Raw genomic sequence first — 20,549 nt, 5'->3', positions numbered from 1 at the left:
GACATTTTAAAAAATCACAGCTATGCAGTGTAATATATTCTGATGACCTGTAACCAACCAGTGGTGAAAAGTAGGTTTAAGGCAAGTTACTGCATAAGAAGAGAAGAAAACTGCCTTGCACTGTTATTGTTTACACTGCTGTTATGTACTGAGTTGAATAGGATCCAAAATGCAGCAGTCTGATTGGTCCCAGAACAATAGGATTCAGAATGCAGCATTCTGATTGGTCCTGCTTCCCCAGGGCTTCAGGTAAGGTGCAATCCTAACCCTAACTGGTGATGCCAAGGATTGAACGTGGAAGCTTCTAATGCTCTCCACCATTGAGCTAAAGCCCTCCTTCCCCTGACCAAGATAAGGCTTAGTAGTAGAATGGGGGTACAACCATAAGCTAGAACACTTCAGTTATATTTATTGGGTCTGTGTTCCCAGAAGGCTGCCAAGGGAAGAGGCAACAGTATTATGCTTAAAAAGAGGGTGAAGCCACAGCCCAGGACTGCACAGGATCCCTGTCATCAGCCTGGGAAGGAGGCCTGTTTCTTGGTTCTCAGGATATGGGCAAACTGCTGTAGTTGCTCAGTGGCAAGGTAAAAGCACTCTGCCCATGCTTAGATGCCCTTGTAGCTACTCAGTAACGTTGTTTAAAGGGGCCTTGGGCATGCAAAAACATACGATGAAAAGGTGGGGTGTAAGAAACACATGGGAGTTGTTGGCTGTGGAAGAACCATGACTATTGCTAAACGTGTTTTTTTCTTCTTCTGGAAACCTCCTCCCCTTCCTTTTTTTGTGGGGGTGGCGGGTGGGGAGGCAGAGCTGTAGATAAATTCCATGTGGCAATTTTAAGGCTTCTTCCAAGGCGAAAAAGGAAGAGAAGAATGAAGGGGACCTCAACTGCGCTGCCAGCCATCTTTCCAGAAGCCCAGCTCGCGCCTTGAATGTCACATTTGTTATCTTCACCCCCAGTTGGAGGAGGAGGAGGAGGCGGATGCTTGCTTCCTCGTTATTTTCCTCCTGCATTTCGGTCCCTTGCCCTGCCTGCCCTTTGTAGAACATGATCGCTGCGTGTTCCTCTTTCCCTGCCGGCCCCCCTCCCGCCTCCCCCCCCCCCTCCGCCTTTCAATGGCTCTCGCTCTCCATTATGCCTCGCTCGCTTCCCAGGTACAGAGGCTCGGATTGGGTTGCCTCGCATTCCCCTCCATTCTTGCAAAGGACTCGGGGCCCTCGCTTGGCCTCCGCACCAGTTCTCTCCCTTTGTGCCGTTGCCTGGTAACTGGGAAAAAGGCGGGGGGGGGGATGGGACAGGCTCCAGGAGGGGAAGATGGAGAGAGAGAGGAGAGAGAAGGAGAAAGCAACTGAAGTGTGTGTGCGGTTTGTGTAATCCTCCAGGCAAGGCTCTGCATGTTGATTAGTTGCAGGCCGGCGGAAGCAAAGACCAGGCGTGGAGTCCTGACCCGCATCCGCGGGAAGAAGAACCAATTGCGCTCTGCAAGGCGCGCAAAGAGCGCAAAGAGCGCGCGCCGCAGGCGATGGCGCAGAGGCTTCAGTAGGAGGGACTCTCCCCCTCCTCTTGAAAAAGCAAGGCTGGGCCTGGCTCACCCCACAACCAGGGGGGGCTTGAAGCACTGCTCTGAGCAGGGGACCATAGTTCTCTCTCTCTTGCTTACTCTCACCCACAACTAGACAGCCCAACTGGGGTGCCAACTTGAGTAAAAAAAAATTTGGGGGTGGGTATGCCCCGTCTTCACAGGTGGCGCTGTGGGTTAAAGCCTCAGCGCCTAGGACTTGCCGATCGAAAGGTCGGCGGTTCGAATCCCTGCGGTGGGGTGCGCTCCCGCTGCTCGGTCCCAGCGCCTGCCAACCTAGCAGTTCGAAAGCACCTCCGGGTGCAAGTAGATAAATAGGGACCGCTTACCAGCGGGAAGGTAAACGGCGTTTCCGTGTGCGGCTCTGGCTCGCCAGAGCAGCGATGTCACACTGGCCACGTGACCCGGAAGTGTCTCCGGACAGCGCTGGCCCCTGGCCTCTTAAGTGAGATGGGCGCACAACCCCAGAGTCTGTCAAGACTGGCCCGTACGGGCAGGGGTACCTTTACCTTTACCTTTACCTTTATGCCCCGTCTTAAGGGACGCAGGTGGCGCTGTGGGTTAAAGCACAGAGCCTAGGCATTGCCAATCAGAAGGTCTGCGGTTCGAATCCCCGTGACGGGGTGAGCTCCCGTTGCTCAGTCCCAGCTCCTGCCCACCTAGCAGTTCAAAAGCATGTCAAAGTGCAAGTAGATAAATAGGTACCACTCCGGCGGGAAGGTAAACGGCATATCCGTGCACTGCTCCGGTTTGCCAGAAGCAGCTTAGTCATGCTGGCCACATGACCCGGAAGCTGTATGCCGGCTCCCTCGGCCAATAAAGCGAGATGAGTGCCGCAACCCCAGAGTCCTTCACGACTGGACCTAATGGTCAGGGGTCCCTTTACCTTTACTTATGCCCCATCCTGCACAATCAGTCACTAGTCCTGGTGCACACCATTTGAATGGAAATGCCCATCAATTTGGTGGGGGGGGGCAGTCCCCTCAAATATTTTGTGGGGAGCAAAGGGATCTCAGCACCTAGGAGTTGGCCCCAATGCGCACACCATTTGAATGTCAATGCCTATCAACTTTTGGGGGGACAACCCCCTCAAATATTTTATGGGGGGACAAAGTTGGCTCTTATGCACACACCATTTGAATGGGAATTCTCATCAACTTTTTTGGAGGACAAACCCTTCAAATATTTTATGGGGGGTGAAGGGACCACAAAACCACTAGTATTTTGCTCTATGCACCCCGAGAACCTTTTGCCCCCAAACCGCACGGATGCTGCGTATCAACTACCATATTGGGGTGAGGGAGAGATTTGGCTCGGCCCCTGACACATCAGTTGACAGTTTGTGCCGCACAGTGATGTGCAATTGGCGCTGAAGTCAGTGGGACTAGCGAACATGCTGAGGCATGTGCCATCTTGGGAGCAGAGCATAGCTGAAAGGGCAGCTTAGTTTTGAGTAGTAACCATGCATTGAACGAGGCTGCTTGCACATGAGTTATGACTTGGGAAGTTCCCAGTTAAGTTTCATCCGCAAACTCATAAGGGGATCTTAGGTAGGCAGCCACTGTTGTTTTGGGCTCCTCCCGAACGCACTGGCACTACGAACACAAACGGTTTTGTCTCGGCCTCAGTTTCCCTACCTGCAATATGGGGAATTGTAATATTGATTTGTCTTACAGGTTTGCTGTGGATCACAACTGTGACGTGCTTTGAGTGTTGGAAAGCGCTATATGAATATGAAGCATAAACACTGAGGAAATGTACATTGAGCGCTCAAAATGGCAACTGGCTGTGCTTTTTTCCCCTAAAAAAAAAAAATCTTTAGGGGCGCTCTCATTTTCCCGCCGGGACCACATAACACCAGTCCTGAGAGATCTGCATTGGCTCCCAGTACGTTTCCAAGCACAATTCAAAGTGTTGGTGTTGACCTTTAAAGCCCTAAACGGCCTTGGCCCAGTATACCTGAAGGAGCGTCTCCACCTCCATCGTTCTGCCCAGACACTGAGCTCCAGTGCCGAGACCCTTCTGGTGGTTCCCTCATTGTGAGAAGTGAGGTTACAGGGAACCAGATAGAGGGCCTTCTCGGTAGTGGCGCCCACCCTGTGGAACACCCTCCCTTCAGATGTGAAGGAAATAAGCAGCTATCCTATCTTTAAAAGACATCTGAAGGCAGCCCTGTTCAGGGAAGTTTTTAATATCTAATGCTGCATTGTTTTTAACATTTGATTGGCAGCCGCCCAGAGTGGCTGGGGAGACTCAGCCAGATGGGCGGGGTATAAATAATATATTATTATTATTATTATTATTATTATTATTATTATTCCTACTCATTGAAATACTGTCCCTCAGTGAGGCCAAACTTAAAGGCACAAAATGTTTAGGGGTATGTGTACATCTGCATCCCCCCCAGAAAAAAAGCACTGGCAACTGGTGCTATTACAGTATTTTATGGCCTCCATCTAAAAACCGGCTCACATAGAACTAGCATAGCAGAGTGGCTAAGGCTATAGTTCCAAAAGCATTAACTCAGGACTAGGAGTAAATTCCATTAAGTTATGTGGTTTATTGTTGTAAATGTGCTATAAATCCAGCAGTCCACCGTCCAAATGTCCTGTTGTAAACTCAGAAGTCAGTATCTCTGTTTCATCTAAAATACGGGGATGAGAATAATACTGACCTACTTTATAGGGCTGTTGTAAGATTTAATAAAAACATATGAGAAGCATTTAGAATACAGTGGTACCTCAGGTTACATACGCTTCAGGTTACATGCGCTTCATGTTACAGACTCTGCTAACCCAGAAATAGTGCTTCAGGTTAAGAACTTTGCTTCAGGATGAGAACAGAAATCGTGCTCTGGCGGTGCAGCGGCAGCAGGAGGACCCATTAGCTAAAGGTGTGCTTCAGGTTAAGAACAGTTTCAGGTTAAGTACGGACCTCCGGAACTGTACCAGTCTACAGGGCTACAGACATGCTAAACGTTGTTCTCAAACTCTCCTTGTAGCACACATGGCAAGTTAAGACAAAGATTTGATTTGCGATGTTTCTCATTTTTATTGCAAAGCAACTGTACGAACACAGTGTTCATGTGCAGTGAATTTCACAAACATGTAATGCGAGTTCTGATCAGAAGTCTCATCTCGGCCCAGAGTTTTGCAATCTGCATTTCATTACTTCACAGTTTGTTCATTTCTAAGTATTTCAGAAGCTAGAATTTCAACCACGGAGTATGTGATTAGTCATGGTCACATCAAGTGAAGCATTTTAGTGGCTTAACCACATGCTGTGAAAAGTGGTGTAGTTGGCAGAGTATTGGCCTTAGACTGAGGAGGGCAATCTCAACTTTCATTTGTAAAATGGGGATATTAATAATCTATCACCTAAGGCTGTAGTAGAAATGAAATAAATACCATAAAGCACTTTCAACATTAATGCAGTGCTCTAAACATAACGAAATGAAAATTATGAATGTAATGTATGCAAAGTACAGTATACTAAAATAAAATAATCAACCATAAAAAAACGTAGTGAGAATTCAGACATGATTTATGGCAAAATATATGAGTTGTTGTTGGTTTTTTTAAAAAAAATTCAGGTATAATCAATATCCTCTGTTCTCTTCACAGAGCTACAATTCCCAGAGTTCCTTGGGAAGAGGGACTGACTGTTAAATCACTTTGAGAGCCGTAGCTCTGTGAGAGAAATCAGTGTCTCCCAACAACTCTCAGTCCCTTAACAAACTACAATTCCCAGGATTCTTTGTGGGGAAGCCATGCCTGTTGAAATGGCATGAAATCACTTTATGCGTACGGTGCTCATGCGGCTCCAGAGCCAGACAACTGTGAGGAAGCCACATGGACCAGCTCCACTCCCATCTGGCAGCCATTCCCCAACCTCCAGCCATGTGAAGTGCCCTTGTGTGCATATAGAATCATAGAGTCCAACCCCCTTGCAATGCAGGAATCTCAGCTAAAGCATCCATGATAGATGGCCATCCAACCTCCAGGTCCACAAACTCCCAAGGGGGACCCTTCCACTGCCAAACAGCTTCTGCCGTCAGAAAGTTCTTCCCAATGTTTAGTTGGAATTTCCTTTCTTGTAACTTGAAGCCTCCTGCCAACCTAGCAGTTCGAAAGCATGTCAAAGTGCAAGTAGATAAATAGGTACCACTCTGGCAGGAAGGTAAACGGCGTTTCCGTGCGCTGCTCTGGTTTCGCCAGAAGTGGCTTAGTCATGCTGGCCACATGACTCGGAAGCTGTACGCCGGCTCCCTCGGCCAATAAAGCCAGATGAGTGCCGCAACCCCAGAGTATTCCGCGACTGGACCTAACGGTCAGGGGTCCCTTTACCTTTACCTTTTTAACTTGAAGCCAGAGTAGGAGAAAACAAGCTTGCTCCATCTTCCATGGGACAGCCCTTCAGATATTTGAAGATGGCTATCATATCTCTTCTTCTCATACCTGGTAAACACATGGACAGCAGGGTTGGGACTAACCTGTACAGCCCTCTCAGCACATGTGGAGTTCATGTATGGATACCCCTCAAACCTATGTAGCAGCAAATGTAGAAGCCACACTGCAAGGACTCCCACAAGACTCTTAACTTCAGGGGCATGGATTTGAGCCCCGTATCGGGCAAAATATTCCTGAGTTGCAGCAGGTTGAGCTAGATGACCCTCATGGTCTCTTCCAAATCTATGGTTCTGTGATTCTAAGGAGCTGAAGGATGTGGCAAGCTGAGGTGGCAGAATTCTGAATTACCATATTTTTCCATCTATAAGACGCCCCCCCCCCCCGTATAAGACGCCCGCTATTTTGGGGCACTCCGATTTAAGAAAATGGGGAGAGATCTATCCATGTATATGACGACCCCAAATTTTGGACATTATTTTTTAGGGGGGGAAACCTAGTCTTATACAAGGAAAAATACAGTATTTCTGAGTGAAGGAGAGGGTTATGATTATGAATGCACCATCATGTTAATAATCTTCCTGCATATATTTTCTGTTTCGGAAATTTTTATACAGGGAAGGATTCAAAATACGGCCCAGTCACTTTTATTTTGAAAAGGCGCAAGTCAGAATTCCACCATATTGGCTGGCCACTCTACCTTTGAATAATGTGTGGAAGGGTGATGGGGAACCTGTGACTTGTCCAAATATTATTATTTTTATTAAATTTGCATACTGCCCTATATCCACAGTTCTCAGGGCATAAAATCACAATATAAAATGTTGTTGGACTCCAACTCCCATCAGCCAGCAGTCAAGTATGATGGGAGTTGTAGTCCAACAGCATATGGCAGGTCACTGCTTCCCCTCCCCTGGATTAGAAAATCCCATACCTTTTGGAGGGACAGATTCAGGTTTGGCCTATACAAGGAACAGAATGAGGCAATAAGAACCCTGAGGTTAACTGTACCACTTCAGAATGCAGATGGGAAATTCCATTTTTAGTTCAGTGGCATGAGTTATTTATTTATTTATTTTTAAAGCCAAGCAAGCCACCTTGTGAGTAAAATAACTTGGCAAATGAGGTGAATGTTTCTAGTCTAGCCTGTTTCCCGCTGTTCTAACTTTCGGGGAGCTTTTAATGTATAAGGTGAATGTTTCTAGTCTAGCATGTTTCCTGCTGTTTCAACTTTCAGGGAGCTTTTGATGTAAGGGAGAATTCAAAAAGATCTCCCATCGGCTACATTTGTAGACCTGACTTAACTATATAGCAAATGGAAGTGACATTATTTAGTCAGTCAGTCAGTCATCAGTCTGGAAGCCACCTTTAGCCAAAAGATGCAATTGGGACCCACTTCTTGTTTTAAAACTGGTTATTTTGTGCATGTGGCAGTAGTGCTTTTGTAGCAACCAAGCTTAGATCATGCTCCAACTCAAAAATGGTTCCTGGCCCACTAGATGCCAACTAATGGCGGTGTGTAGGTATTAAACTTAATTGTTGCTTTTAATTGTGTGTGCAAGTTGCCTGGAAACATTTTGAAATTGGGTGCCAAAGAAATCAAATAATTAATAACAATGTTCCAAGGTTCCTTGTTTCCTAGGCCCCAGGGATTTTAAATCTTCCTTCTCTGGCTCTTATGATGGCTTATAATCTTGTGACTTTCCTTCAACCAGTCCGTTTTGTTTATGTCCTTTCTAGAAAAGTTGCATCTTCTTCTCCATGATTTCTTAGGGTTTTTTTCCCCCATATGTCTCTTTCCCCCCCTGAACAATAAATGTGAAATTGTTATTCATGTGTATTTTGGGGGTGGGACTGCCTGACATTTCCCCTCCAGGAAATGCTTTTGTTATGGGAAAACTACATTAACATGCAGTTCCTGGAGAAATGCTGTCTTTCTCCCTGCTATCACTTTTTGTGTGACTACCAGGTAGAATATGACTGAACAAGTTTCATGGCTACCTCTTGGACCTGCCACCATGCAACATTGGTAGAAATGAGTGGCGTAACACCTGTGTATTTTGTACCATTCTAAAATTAAGCAAAATTAAGCCGCCGCCGCCTCTTCTTCTTCTTCTTCTTCTTCTTCTTCTTCTTCTTCTTCTTCTTCTTCTTCTTCTCCTCCTCCTCCTCCTCCTCCTCCTCCTCCTTCAGATCTGGGGTTGCCAGCATGTGGCCATCCAGATTTTGTTGGACTACAACTCCCATTAGCCTCAGCTGGCATGTTCGTTGATCAGGGATAATGGGAGTTGTGTGTTAGGGGATGGGTAGTACCTCTGATGGAGGACACACTGTGCTCCTCCTGGTTGTTTGTTTGTCCACCTTTGGTCCCACCCTGCACTCAGCTCTCACCTGTGGCTCCTAGGATCTGTCAGCATGTGAGAGCGGCCACACTCTGGGAAACAGCTTCAAATGGCCAGCTAAACCAGGTGAGGATAGCTGATGGATCTCAAACCCTTGGTGAGTTAGGGACTTGCCCTGCATGCAAAGACAGGCTTTGGTGGATTTAGCGGACAAGACCAATTGTGGGTCCAGCCTCAAGAACAGGCATCCTCAACCTCGGCCCTCCAGATGTTTTGGGACTACAATTCCCATCATCCCTGACCACTGGTCCTGCTAGCTAGGGATCATGCTAGCTAGGGATCAAGCGTGCTCAATAAGGTGGTTTCTGCATGTGCTGCAGTGGAAAGTGAGGGGCAGATGGGGCTCCTCAACCTGGGCAGGTAGCTCATCTAGGAGAAGGGAAACTCTGATCCTAAACCTCCGTTGTCTTGCAGAATATCTTCAGGAGAAGAAAAGTCTTAACCCAGCTTTCCTCAACCTCAGCCCTCCAGATGTTTTGAGACTACAAATCCCATCATCTCTGACCACTGGTCCTCCTAGCTAGGGATCATGGGAGTTGTAGGCCCAAAACCCCTAGAGGGCCGAGGTTGAGGAAGCCTGGCTTAACCCCACACAAATCCAGAGTGGAGTCCCTGGGTAAATATTTGAAGGAAAATGCAATTCCTCCCCACCAAAGTCCCTGTTGTCCCAAGGAAGATCTGGAGAGCGGATGATTGTGCTCCCTCTGCAAAGGTATTGCTGGTTGCAGCCCTTTTCCTTCAGGCTCCATTTGGTTGCATGGAAAAGGGGCCGCACTCCTGAAAGCTCTTTGAGAAAGAAGTGGTTCAGTTTAATTCTCACCCCGGGCAGCAAAACAGCAAGCTCCCATAGCTGGCAGCCTTGAATGTCCAAAACCCTTTGACAAGTTAAATGACAAGAACTGCCAAATCTTAGGGCAGGGATCAGAGGCATTAGTGGCGCGTCTGAAGGCATCCTTGAATTGGCTCAGTTTATTACACCTCGTACTGCGTGCCCACCTCCTCCGTGGTGCCAGCCATCGCTACTTCTGCACAGGCTCCTTCCCTCGTCCTTGCCTTTTTCCAGAGCACAGTGTTTGCTCGGAATCCAGTTCCTACGGGATCCGATCCGTCTCTTCCTTCCTTTCCCCCGCTCCTAGATTCTGTTGCTCCTGAGTTTTGCCTTGCCAAAAAAAGCTCCAGGCATCTCCCATTCCTTTGTACTGGGGATTGAGAGGGGAGGAGAAATGGCAGGGAAGCTGGGAAGGGAAAGGAGGAGGGGGAAGCGTTGGGGGCAGGGGGCTTGGGGAGGAGGGGGAGGCAGGCAGCCAGGAGGACCTCAGCTCTAACCACAGCCATTTCGGAGCGTCTGTAGCCGGAGACAGATTAATATTCTTCCCCATTTTGTCGTTCTCTTCCGAACTCCCTTCTCGTTCTCATTTGAAGGGGTCTCCCTTGAAACCACCACTGCCTCTCATCCTCTCCGATTTGCACGTATGCTCTGGAAGGAAGAGAGAGATGACATAGCCGCCCGCGGAAAGGTGCCGCTCGCGAGCTTTACGCAGCCCCGATCCTATAGACATCTTGCAGAGCCTTGGCAGCAAACGCTCTGCAGCCCAGTGGGAAACTTTCACGGAGCTGGGTACCCTCAATGCGACACCCCCCCCCCACTCCGGCACAGTATGCAGCGCCAAAACATGTGGGTCCATAGGACCCAGTTCATAGGGGCCGAGGTACCTTCACCCAACCCCAATAAAATATTGGAGGGGGCTGCCCCCCCCCAAAAAAGTTGATGGCTATTGCCATCCAAATAGTGTGCGCGCCCGCCGTGTCATGTGATCGATTATGTGGGGCGGGACTTACCTGGGCCCCCCAATATTTTATTCAAGTTGGCACCCCTGTGTGGGTCAGTACTGCGCGCAATGGGGGGGGTGAAGGCCTGAGAGAAGGCCTCGTATCCTTGGGCACCCCATCACTCCGTCCCCCTGCACCCGTCCGCCTCCATTTCTCTCCCGCGATCTCGCCTTTGCTCGCACCAACCCCTTCCCCCTCCAGCCCCACCGCCTCGCCTTTTAAAAAGCGTTATATAACATGTCCCGACTCCTGCGCCCTCGCCATCGTTTTGCTTTAAGGCGCAAACAGTTCTTTCCCCCCTGCTGGCGAGCGGCGGGTGCAATCGATGCGCTCTTGCGCGGAGAGGGAGAGGGTGTTGTTGGAAAGAGAGGAGTGGGGGAGAGGGGGAGAGAGAGAGAGAGGGGAGGGGAGGGGAGGGGGCTGCTTGCGCGTACTGGGCTCTTCGGAAATGGGAGGTGGCCAAGGCGGCAGGCGGCGGGCGGGCGCTGCGATGGGCGAGCGCGCAGGCACGGGCGGCGGCGCCTGAACCCGGAGGCGGGGGGGGGGGGCGCCGCCGACAGACGCCACTCGGAGGCTGGAGGTACGGCGGAGGAGGGGGGGTTGCGATCCTGTTTTCCCGCTCCCCCATCTTTGAAGTCCCGGGGAGAAAAAGGAAGAGGAGGAGGGAGGGAGGGGAAGACGGAGTTGTGCAGCTGCCGCCGCTGCTACAGCTGGCTCTCCGAGCCTCTTCTGCGCCTCCTTCTCCTTCGTTCCCCCCTTCATTCGACCTCGCTGCCGGAGCCCGGTAAGTGCGAGGAGCCCGGGAGCCCCATCTCTCTCGCCTGCTCGGCATCCATTCGACACCGATCGTGCGTTTTGGGGCGAGGGAGGTGGGACGGCGAGCGGGCTGGCGGGCGCCTGGCCACCTCTTCTCATTCTCTCTCCGTAGAGGAGGATGGTTGCGGAGAGGAGGGCGCGAAGTAGGGAAGGGGGTTGTCAGAAAGCAGGAGGGATCGGGCGACAGGAGCCCCACGCGCAGGAGAGAAGGTACCCCCCACCCACCTTAGCCCGGGAGGTCGTGGTTTAAAAGGCACCCGAGCGCGAGCGAGCGAGCGCGCGCGCGCACAAACACACCACTGCCCAGGCTCTTGGCGACTCCCGTCCCCATAAGAGCGCAGGCTCTGCGGAAGAGATCTTTTAGGGAGCCCCTAAGAAACGCCTCCCCGAAGCAGAGATGGCCAACTCCACGGTGGAGCCCCGTGGAACAAGTCCACTCCCTGCGCCGGATCCGTGGGGCCTGACAGTAGAAGACGCCTAGAACCCCCGGCAGAGTAACCCCTTGATGATGCAGAACCTCCAGGCGAACCCCAAAGAGAACATCCATCCCCCCCCAGCTTAATTCTACCCCTTCACCCAAGCTGCATTCTGCCATAGGAGGTCCCCTATTAATCTAGAAGCTCCACTAGACCTCACAGAACCGATTCCTGCAGCCCGGCCAGAGAGCCAGGAGCCTGACATTCCAGTGTGTCCTTCTGGAGAGTTATAGTCTAGTGGCGCTATTCCTGGGTGTGGGGGGGGTGACAAGGAGGGTGCCTCTTATGAAGGGCAACGTCTGGTGCTTCACACCCTCCACGGAGTAGATGGGTCCTGTAAAAACCTTACCGCGCATTTCGCTTTTTTGTGCAAATGAATGGAGACTGGCATGCGCAGGCGAGGCCACAGCACCTCCCTTTTCTGTGGAAGGTGGCTTCTCTTCAGTCTTCTAAGTGACAGCCGGAGGACTTCTCAATCTCTCCTCTTGGAAGAAGGTTTCACGTTTCATAGAACAGGCAACCCTGAAAGGCCGCGATCCAGTAGAACATTAAGGAGATGTTGCTTCTCTCCAGAGCCACCCCCCAGTACGTCATGCACCTAGCGAGAGAACCCAGTGACTGGAGGCGCCTTCTCAACTCTGTAATAATACTTAACAGTTCTGAGGCGCTATAGCGCTTCACGGACAACAGTCCAGCAAAGTAGGCCGCTTTTCTTGCTTTACAAATTGGAGGTGGGAGGTGAAGGATGAGGTGGTAGTGTCTTGCCTAAGGCTACCTAGTGAATTCCAAGATGAGGCAAAATTTGAACATTAGGCTTCCTGGCTCAGTATCTGGGGGGGGGGGGGGGAGAGAGAGAGCGAGAGTGAGAGAGAGAGCTAGCTTACATCAGTAGGCAAGATGGAAGCTACTGCTCTAGGTGTTTCTTCTCCAGTTGTCCTACAGACACATCCACAAGACTGCAAAGAAGAGACCTCCCAGTTTTCTTAGTCCATATAGTCCAGAAAACAGTCAAGGTTGCAACCCATTGAAATTAATGAGTCTGAGTTAGTCATGTCCAAAAATTTGTATGGGACTACTCTGGGAGTAGAATACACTCAATACGGCCATCAGTCTTTTTCTCTCCCCCCCTCACACTTGCGTTCCCCTGAGCTTCTTCAAATGCCATGCAAAATAGGACCAGTCTTGACAACCATGGCTGGGAGAGGCACATCTTCTACTAAGTTAAAGTATCTTGTCAGTTGGTGTGCTTTTTTCCCCAATGCCGTTGTACTCGCTCTCCTGCGTTCTCTCTCGCTCGATGTCTCTGTGTGTACAATATATGTATGCAATATTGTGTATATGTATGTGTATATGTGGGTTGAGTGGGTGAATAAGAATGGGCACTAGGAAAAATGGTTTCCCCTTATTCCCTATTCCTCCTTATGTCTTCTTCTTGTTATTGCTATCCCATCCTTGCAGTAATGTCATGGAATCATTTTAGGGAACATGGGAGCAGGGATGGAATTATGGGAATATGGAGGAATCACAGGGAAACAGGAAATGGACAGAGATCTCTCTAGGTGTTTTGGTGCTGTGGTTGGAGTTGTTTCAAGAAAAGATATCAATCGGTTGGATATGTGGGGATGCATCCTCAGGGTTAGGCAAGATGACCCACTGGGTTTTTTCCAACTCAGGAGCTCCATGGATATACATAGTGGGTATTTCTACTTTCCCTGTCACTGGATAGTTTCCATGGCTCAGTTGCTCTACCAGGAATTCTTCTGTGGAGAGATGACAATGAGCATCACTTGATATCTAGTAGTTTTTAAAAGATGGGCATCATTTGGCCTGGCTGTAGTCGGCTTTGTTTTAAGAATACTGGGAAACGTGTTATCAGTGGAGTCACTGTTATGCTTTCTAGGCTGTATTAGAGGAAGGACTCAGCGGCAGAGATGCAGAAGTACCTATTTTCAATCTCTAGTTTCTCCAGGTAACGCTAGGGAAAAAATCCTGTCAAATCCCAGAGTGTAGACAGTAATAACCTAGATGGGCTGTTGGCTCGACTTCGTACAAGACAGCTTCCTACGTTTCTATTAGCGAGCAGAAGTGATGGATTTGAAGCAAAACATTGCTTTGTTATATGCAAGGCCTCAGATTCAGTCACTGTCACCTCCATTGTAAAGCATCTAGACCTTAAATAGCCATTGATAGCGTTACTGAGCTAGGTAGCTTCATGGCCTGATGCAATAGATCAACGGCCTGACTCCGTGTATTGTGGATATTCAAATAATAATGCCAATGGGACAGTTCAGGTGTAATTGGTATAAGATCTATGGACTGTATCAGGATTTATTTGCCACCGTATCAGGACTTTTTGCATTGTTCCGGGGGGGGGGGGGAGGAAAGGATAAGCAGCTCCAGAGAAGATGGAGCTTTCGTTTGCCTACCTCTGGCTTAACTGATACCCATACAGAAGGCTGAGCTGCCATTGGGCTTGGCCATTATTATCTTGCCATTTCAGAACAATATGCATTTGTGGTTGGTTCTACTGCATTCTAGTAACCACGTTTCTTTGTGGAAAAGGGGTTCCACAGAAATTGAATTGGAAATAGATTTCACTGGATTTACCTATCCTTCCTCCCCACTGAGACCAGTGCTAGAAAAACACACTGGAATATCGTTGTGAAAATTCTTATTTTAAATAAAAATAATGTTATGCCTGTCAGCCTGTTGACTTCAGTAATGACTCTCAGTCCAGAGGTGTGTCTTTGATTTATCCATATTTCCTTCCATTTTACTTCTGATAGGGAATGAATGGGGAGGAGATCTTCTAGCTGCTGAGTAGCGTTTACGATGCTGAAATGTAAAATAATGTGCCCCTCTGAAGGAAAGTAGCACCATAATGGCATTTTTAAAATTATTAACATTTTTATCCCGCCTTAGAGTCCCAGTGGAACCCTCAAGACATCTCACAAGGAAACGCTCAAAGTCACAGCTTTTAAAATTAACAACCATCTCATAAAACTATTATAAAAAGAATGTGCCATACAACCTAGACAAGGAAAAAAACAGTCGTGATATGTTTTATTTATTTAATTCATTCATTGCATTTATGATACTGAATCCTGCCCTTCCTTCAAGGTGCTGAAGGTGTTAACCCAAGAACCCTGCTGGGCAGGTTAGACTCAGACGTCATTACTTTCCCAAGTTTAACCCCTGAGCTTTGCAGCTTGGGTGGAAATTTGGACCCACAACTTGTCTGAAATATATTTTGAGAAGTTTAAAGGAAACATTTTAAAATTAAGAAAGAATAAGGCAATACAGTGGTACCTCAGGTTACATACACTTCAGGTTACATACGCTTCAGGTTACATACTCTGCTAAGCCAGAAATAGTGCTTCAGGTTAAGAACTTTGCTTCAGGCTGAGAATAGAAATCGTGCTCTGGCGGCGCAGCAGCAGTGGGAGGCCCCATTAGCTAAAGTGGTGCTTCAGGCTAAGAACAGTTTCAGGTTAAGTATGGACCTCCAGAACGAATTAAGTACTTAACCCGAGGTACCACTGTAGAAATAGGAACAGAGTATCTCCCCTAAAGATCTGAACACAGGGTAAAGTTCATATTGGCCACTGAGCTTGAAGAAAAGGCAGGAAAGACTGAACCAAGAGAGGGAGAATATGTTTTCCTGTAGCATCACTTTTATTTAGTTTTGCCTTTTCACAAACTTGTGATTTGCCATAGAACAAGGGTGGCAAATGTGCTGTTGCTAAGTTGATGATGGACTACAACTCCTATCATCCCTGGTCACACTGACTGGGGCTGATGGGAGTTGGAGTCCGACAGAATGTGGAGGGAGCCACATTGGTTACCACTGCTATAGAGTGTGCTTGAAACTCCATTTCAATGGTAGACTGTTTCCAGAAGGGACCCAGAAGCATGGCAGCTGCTCTTAGTTGTTTGTGTCTGTGTGAATGTACAAAACGACTTGTCAGAATGTGGCCAGTTTGGGCCAGTTCAACTGACAGGACTTCTGCAGCCAGTGTCGGACAGGCTGTTCTTTGAGTTCTGTTCATTATACTTTATTAATCCATTTCTTGGGTGAAGGGCACAGAATGGAGTGCAGGAATCGAGGGGCTTCACCAAAGGGAGCCCCGCCAAACCTCAGAAACCTGGGTCTCAGATAGACCCAGAATCAGCCACTTCTTCTCCAAAGACCCAAACATAACATTGGTTTTCAGTTTAACTTATATCAGTCCTGCACAACTGGTGACCCACCAAACTGAACACAGCTAACCAGCCATGTACGGGAGCCCACTAAATTGAGAAACCTTTTGTTGTCGTTGTTGCTTGGATTCTTTTGCTTTGGGGATCACAAAAACAGGGATGGGGTTAGGAAGGCCCTGGTGGGCTCCAATAGGTGTCTGGTCTGCTGCGGTTGGCTTGGGAGCTCAGAAATTGTCTTGATTTCTAGAGAACAGTGTGATTTCTAGAGAAGCTAGTGACTTAAGGTAAAGGGACTCCTGACCATTAGGTCCTGTCGTGGCCGACTCTGGGGTTGCAGTGCTCATCTTGCTTTATTGGCCAAGGGAGCCGGCGTACAGCTTCTGGTTCATGTGGCCAGCATGACTAAGCCGCTTCTGGCGAACCAGAGCAGCACACAGAAATGCCGTTTACCTTCCCACCGGAGCGGTGCATATTTATCTACTTGCAGTGATGTGCTTTCAAACTGCTAGGTTGGCAGGAGCAGGGACTGAGCAACAGGAGCTCACCCCATCGTGGGGATTCGAACCACCGACCTTCTGATCGGCAAGTCCTAGGCTCTGTGGTTTAACCCACAGCGCCACCCACATCCCTAGTGACTTAGTGAGTAGTTTTTACCCACTCCCCACTCATCTTTCATTACTCTTTGCCACTCCCGTTGCACCAAAGTTTCTTGGGAATGGCTGTGGCAGGTCTATGTCTTTAAACACAGATTTGCCTGAATCTTGTATAAGATGATCGGTGGAAGTATAATATAGAGCACCTAAGGGTCACATGTGAGGTGAGGCTGAACTTCTCCACTCACTTTCTCTCTGCAAAATAAAAAAATTCCTTCCAGTAGCACCTTAAAGACCAACTAAGTTAGTTCTTGGTATGAGCTTTCATGTGCATGCACACTTCTTCAGATACACTGAAACAGAAGTCACCAGACTCGTTTCCAGTACAGTCATACCTTGGGTTGAAGTAGCTTCAGGATAAGTATTTTCGGGTCGCGCACTGCGGCGACCCGGAAGTAATGGAGGACGTTACTTCCGGGTTTCGCCGCTCATGCAGGCGCATACTGTCCAAAAGACGTCATGCCCATGCGCAGAAGTGGCGAATCACAATCCACGCATGCGCAGACACAGAGACGCTGGTTTCGTTCGCTTCTTGATGCGAATGGGGCTCCGGAACAGATAATAATAATAATAAATTATTTATATCCCGCCCTCCCCAGCCGAAGCCGGGCTCAGGGCGGCTAACAACAATAAAACAGTACAACAGTACAACAGAACACAACACTCTAAAATCATTCATTATAAAATTAATTCAAATCAAACCAATGGCAACCATTGGGCCAGAGCTCCGCGAAGATTGCCGAAGGAGGGAGTCAGGCTGTGCCCTGCCCAAAGGCCTGGTGGAACAGCTCTGTCTTGCAGGCCCTGCGGAAGGATGTCAAGTCTCTTGTGACAGAGCGTTCCACCAGATCGGAGCCACAGCCGAAAAAGCCCTGGCTCTAGTTGAGGCCAGCCTAACCTCTCTGTGGCCTGGGACCTTCAAGATGTTTTTATTTGAAGACCGTAAGTTTCTCTGTGGGACATACCAGGAGAGGCGGTCCCATAGGTACGAGGATCCCATTCGCATCCAGAGGTACCACTGTACTGGAATCCAGTCGGGGGGACGACTTCTGGGGATAGATGGGGAGAGTGAAGGTTCAGTATCCTTGCCCCAGAGTGACTGGGGCAACCCAGATGGTCAGAGTATGAGTAATAAATTATTGTTATTATTGTTATTATTGTTATTATTGTTATTATTGTTATTCTGCTGCTTCTTTGGCACTTTAAATCACTCCCACCACATATGCACACATGCATTAGATGAGAAGTGAGCTGCTCCCTTGTTTGTCAGAAGAAGAAGAAGACGAGGAGTTTGGATTTGATATCCCGCTTTATCACCACCCTAAGGAGTCTCAAAGCGGCTAACATTCTCCTTTCCCTTCCTCCCCCACAACAAACACTCTGTGGCTCCTTCATTATCACGTGAAATTTTGGACTCCTTCCCTGCCTCTTTGCATTCGATAAGACCCAGCTGTGTAAATCACGGTACATCATACGATACGGTGTCCCAGCTGTGTAAATCACGGTACATCATACGATTTAATGGTACGGTTCCATTGGCTGTGTGAAGACACCATGCTTGGAGATTTCTGGGTTGCTGCCTGGATCTGCTAACATCCTTCAAAGCCTTTCTAGGTGGGTGGATTGGAAAAGGCATTGGGTCTCTTTCCACCTCCACCCCCCCCTTTGTTTGCCATTTGAAGCTGCAAAAACCTGTCCAATTGCTTTCTTGTAGTAAGACCAGGAGTAGTTTGTGAAATGCTGGATTGTCCTTTTGTTCTGCGTAGGGCAGAGTGGATAAATGGGAGCCAGAAACTGTCAGGGTGTCTGTCCGTCCCCCTGCCCCATATTCCTTATCACTATTTGGAGTTACATTTTGTTCCTCCTACCAGTTTTGCAGCTCCTTCCAGTTCTATAGGATCAGGCTAAGGCCCAGTGGTGTAGCGTGGGTTGTCAGCACCTGGGGCAAGGCAAGTAATTTGCACCCCCTAACCCGTGGATTTGCGCCCCCTAACCCGTGGATTTGCGCCCCCTAACCCTAACCCCCAGATGTTGCGCCCGGTGCGGCCGGCCCCCCCTGCACCCCCCACGCTACGCCACTGCTAAGGCCTTCCCTTTCTGGGCCTCTCCACGATTCCCATTAGCCACCAGTCCAGCACAGCAGTGCTTGCTGGGACAGATGAGAGTTGGCATTGCAAACCTCTGGAGGGCCAAGGTTGAGGAAGGCAGAGGTATACAGCCCCGTTTGAATATGTAAAATATGTATTTATTTATTTTATGCGTCACCAGGTGTGAAGGCAGTAGCTGCAAAGTGACGATTCAGGTTTCAGAGATGCATGGCGTTATTCCTTGCGACGCTGCATGCATGTACACTGTCATTGCAGTGCGTGAGGCTGTAACTGACAGCAGATTGACGTGTGCGTGCGTGTTTGTGTGTGACACCTAATTACCCAGCACCAGGCAACTCACAACAGAAAGTGGCTCTGCCGAATTGTCTTCAAGGCAATGGGAGGTGAAACAAAACCTCTCCATGCAGTTTCATCGGTGTTGACTCATTCACACATGCTTGTTCATACTGACGTGATGCTCTCTACCCACGCACAAACAGCCCCTGAACTTCTGCCATAACATCCTGGCTGTGGGCATGCCCGGGTTTCCCAAGGTGTGGCCCTCAGGCTATGGGGTGTGTGGGTGTGTGAATGTGTGTCATACACATGGTTCTGCCAAATTACAGGTTGGTTACAGACCTATAGAAAGGTAATGTTCCCCAGAGACTCCAAAAGACCGCTATAGCCATATTACATGTGCTACGAAAGGGTATGATAGAGAGGGATTATCTGGGTGGAATTCAGTGCTGCACAAAGGAGATTGTTCCATTCATGCAAGCTTTTCTGGGTACCCCGACAGAAAAATCTCCCCTCACTTCCTGCTGCAGACTGTTCTACGAGTTCTTCTGACCCTCCAGAATGGATTTGGGGGAGATGGCAGGAGAAGAAAGGGGAAGAACCAGTTGTACTAATAGGAGGTTTTGCACTGGTTTTTGCTAGCAGGATGGGTTCCTTGATGTGCCTACATACCGTATTTTTTGCTCTATAAGACTCACTTTTCCCTCCTAAAAAGTAAGGGGAAATGTGTGTGCGTCTTATGGAGTGAATGCAGGCTGTGCAGCTATCCCAGAAGCCAGAACAGCAAGAGGGATTGCTGATTTCACTGCGCAGCGATCCCTCTTGCTGTTCTGGCTTCTGAGATTCAGAATATTTTTTTTCTTGTTTTCCTCCTCCAAAAACTAGGTGCGTCGTGGTCTGGTGCCTCTTATAGAGCGAAAAATACAGTATTTTGAAATGCTAGCACCCAGGAGAAGATGTTTCAGTGGTTAGAAGTGGTCTGTTGGCCTACCAACAGGGAAAGGGCCTGATAAGTTTTCCATGTGACTGTCCGGTGGCACAGTACGCCATTTGACTGCAGATCAAGAGGTCCCTCCTTCATCCTGGCAGTGTTTGAAATTAGCCAGGCGTGTTTTGCGACTGGGGCAGGTCCAGTCGCGACCACGTGGAGATCTATGGATGCCTGGTTGGTGCCTGGGGAAAGCAAAATCTCACTTAAGAGAAGGACCTGAAATATTTTCCTTGAAGCTTGATTTTGTTTTATTCTGGATTATTTTATTTGATGTTTCAATGTGTTGTGAACCACTTTGAGATTTGTTCTTTAAAATATAAGTCGGTGTAGAAATGGAAAGCCGTCTTGCCCCAAAGTGGCAACTTAGACATTCCATTTTGGCGACTGCGACCTTGGTTTAAGGAGCCATTTGACACCTAGCTTATATATCTGAGTTTCTCACACTGTTCTGTATGTTGCAGGAAATAGACCGTGACCTTCCAAAATAGCTCAAAGCGAGCTTAGTTAACATGAAACACATTTTCTTGCTTAGCATTAATGAACTGCTGTATTTCTGAGTGTGAATGTTTTCCGTGTGAAAAGGGGAATACTGCTAAACACCGCTAGGAGCTGCTAACTGTTCTGCAACCCAGAATATCTGTTATATTTTCATTTTTCAAAAACTCTGCATGATGCAAAATGATCCTAGTTTTTTTACAGAACGAGCCTAAGGATGCTTGCTTAGAAGCAAGTCCTATTGTGTCCAGTGGAAATTACTCCCAAGTAGGGGTATTCAGCCTAACATTAGATTTTAAACGAAGAATCTGTCAAT

General features: G+C 48.3%; 1 protein-coding gene and 1 long non-coding RNA gene across 4 annotated transcripts in view; one reads left to right on the top strand and one right to left on the bottom strand.

Annotated features, from left to right (window-relative positions):
* Positions 1-20,549, bottom strand: part of LOC307206909 — an 89,028-nt gene that overhangs the window by 64,473 nt on the left and 4,006 nt on the right. The window lies entirely within an intron of this gene.
* Positions 10,690-20,549, top strand: part of ATN1 (atrophin 1) — a 32,053-nt gene continuing 22,193 nt past the window's right edge. For 2 of the 3 annotated variants that reach the window (XM_079960232.1, XM_079960230.1), the window contains exon 1: positions 10,690-10,798. The gene's annotated coding sequence lies outside the window, so the exon portion shown is untranslated. Of the gene's footprint in view, positions 10,799-10,846; positions 11,003-20,549 lie in introns of those variants that run through there. The other variant, XM_079960231.1, reaches the window with a different exon arrangement.

The sequence above is a fragment of the Podarcis cretensis genome (genome assembly GCF_951804945.1).
Source record: "Podarcis cretensis genome assembly, chromosome: 17".
NCBI lineage: Eukaryota > Metazoa > Chordata > Lepidosauria > Squamata > Lacertidae > Podarcis > Podarcis cretensis.
The sequence above is the reverse complement of the archived record's forward strand: the minus strand, read 5'-3'. Positions and strand labels throughout refer to the sequence as shown.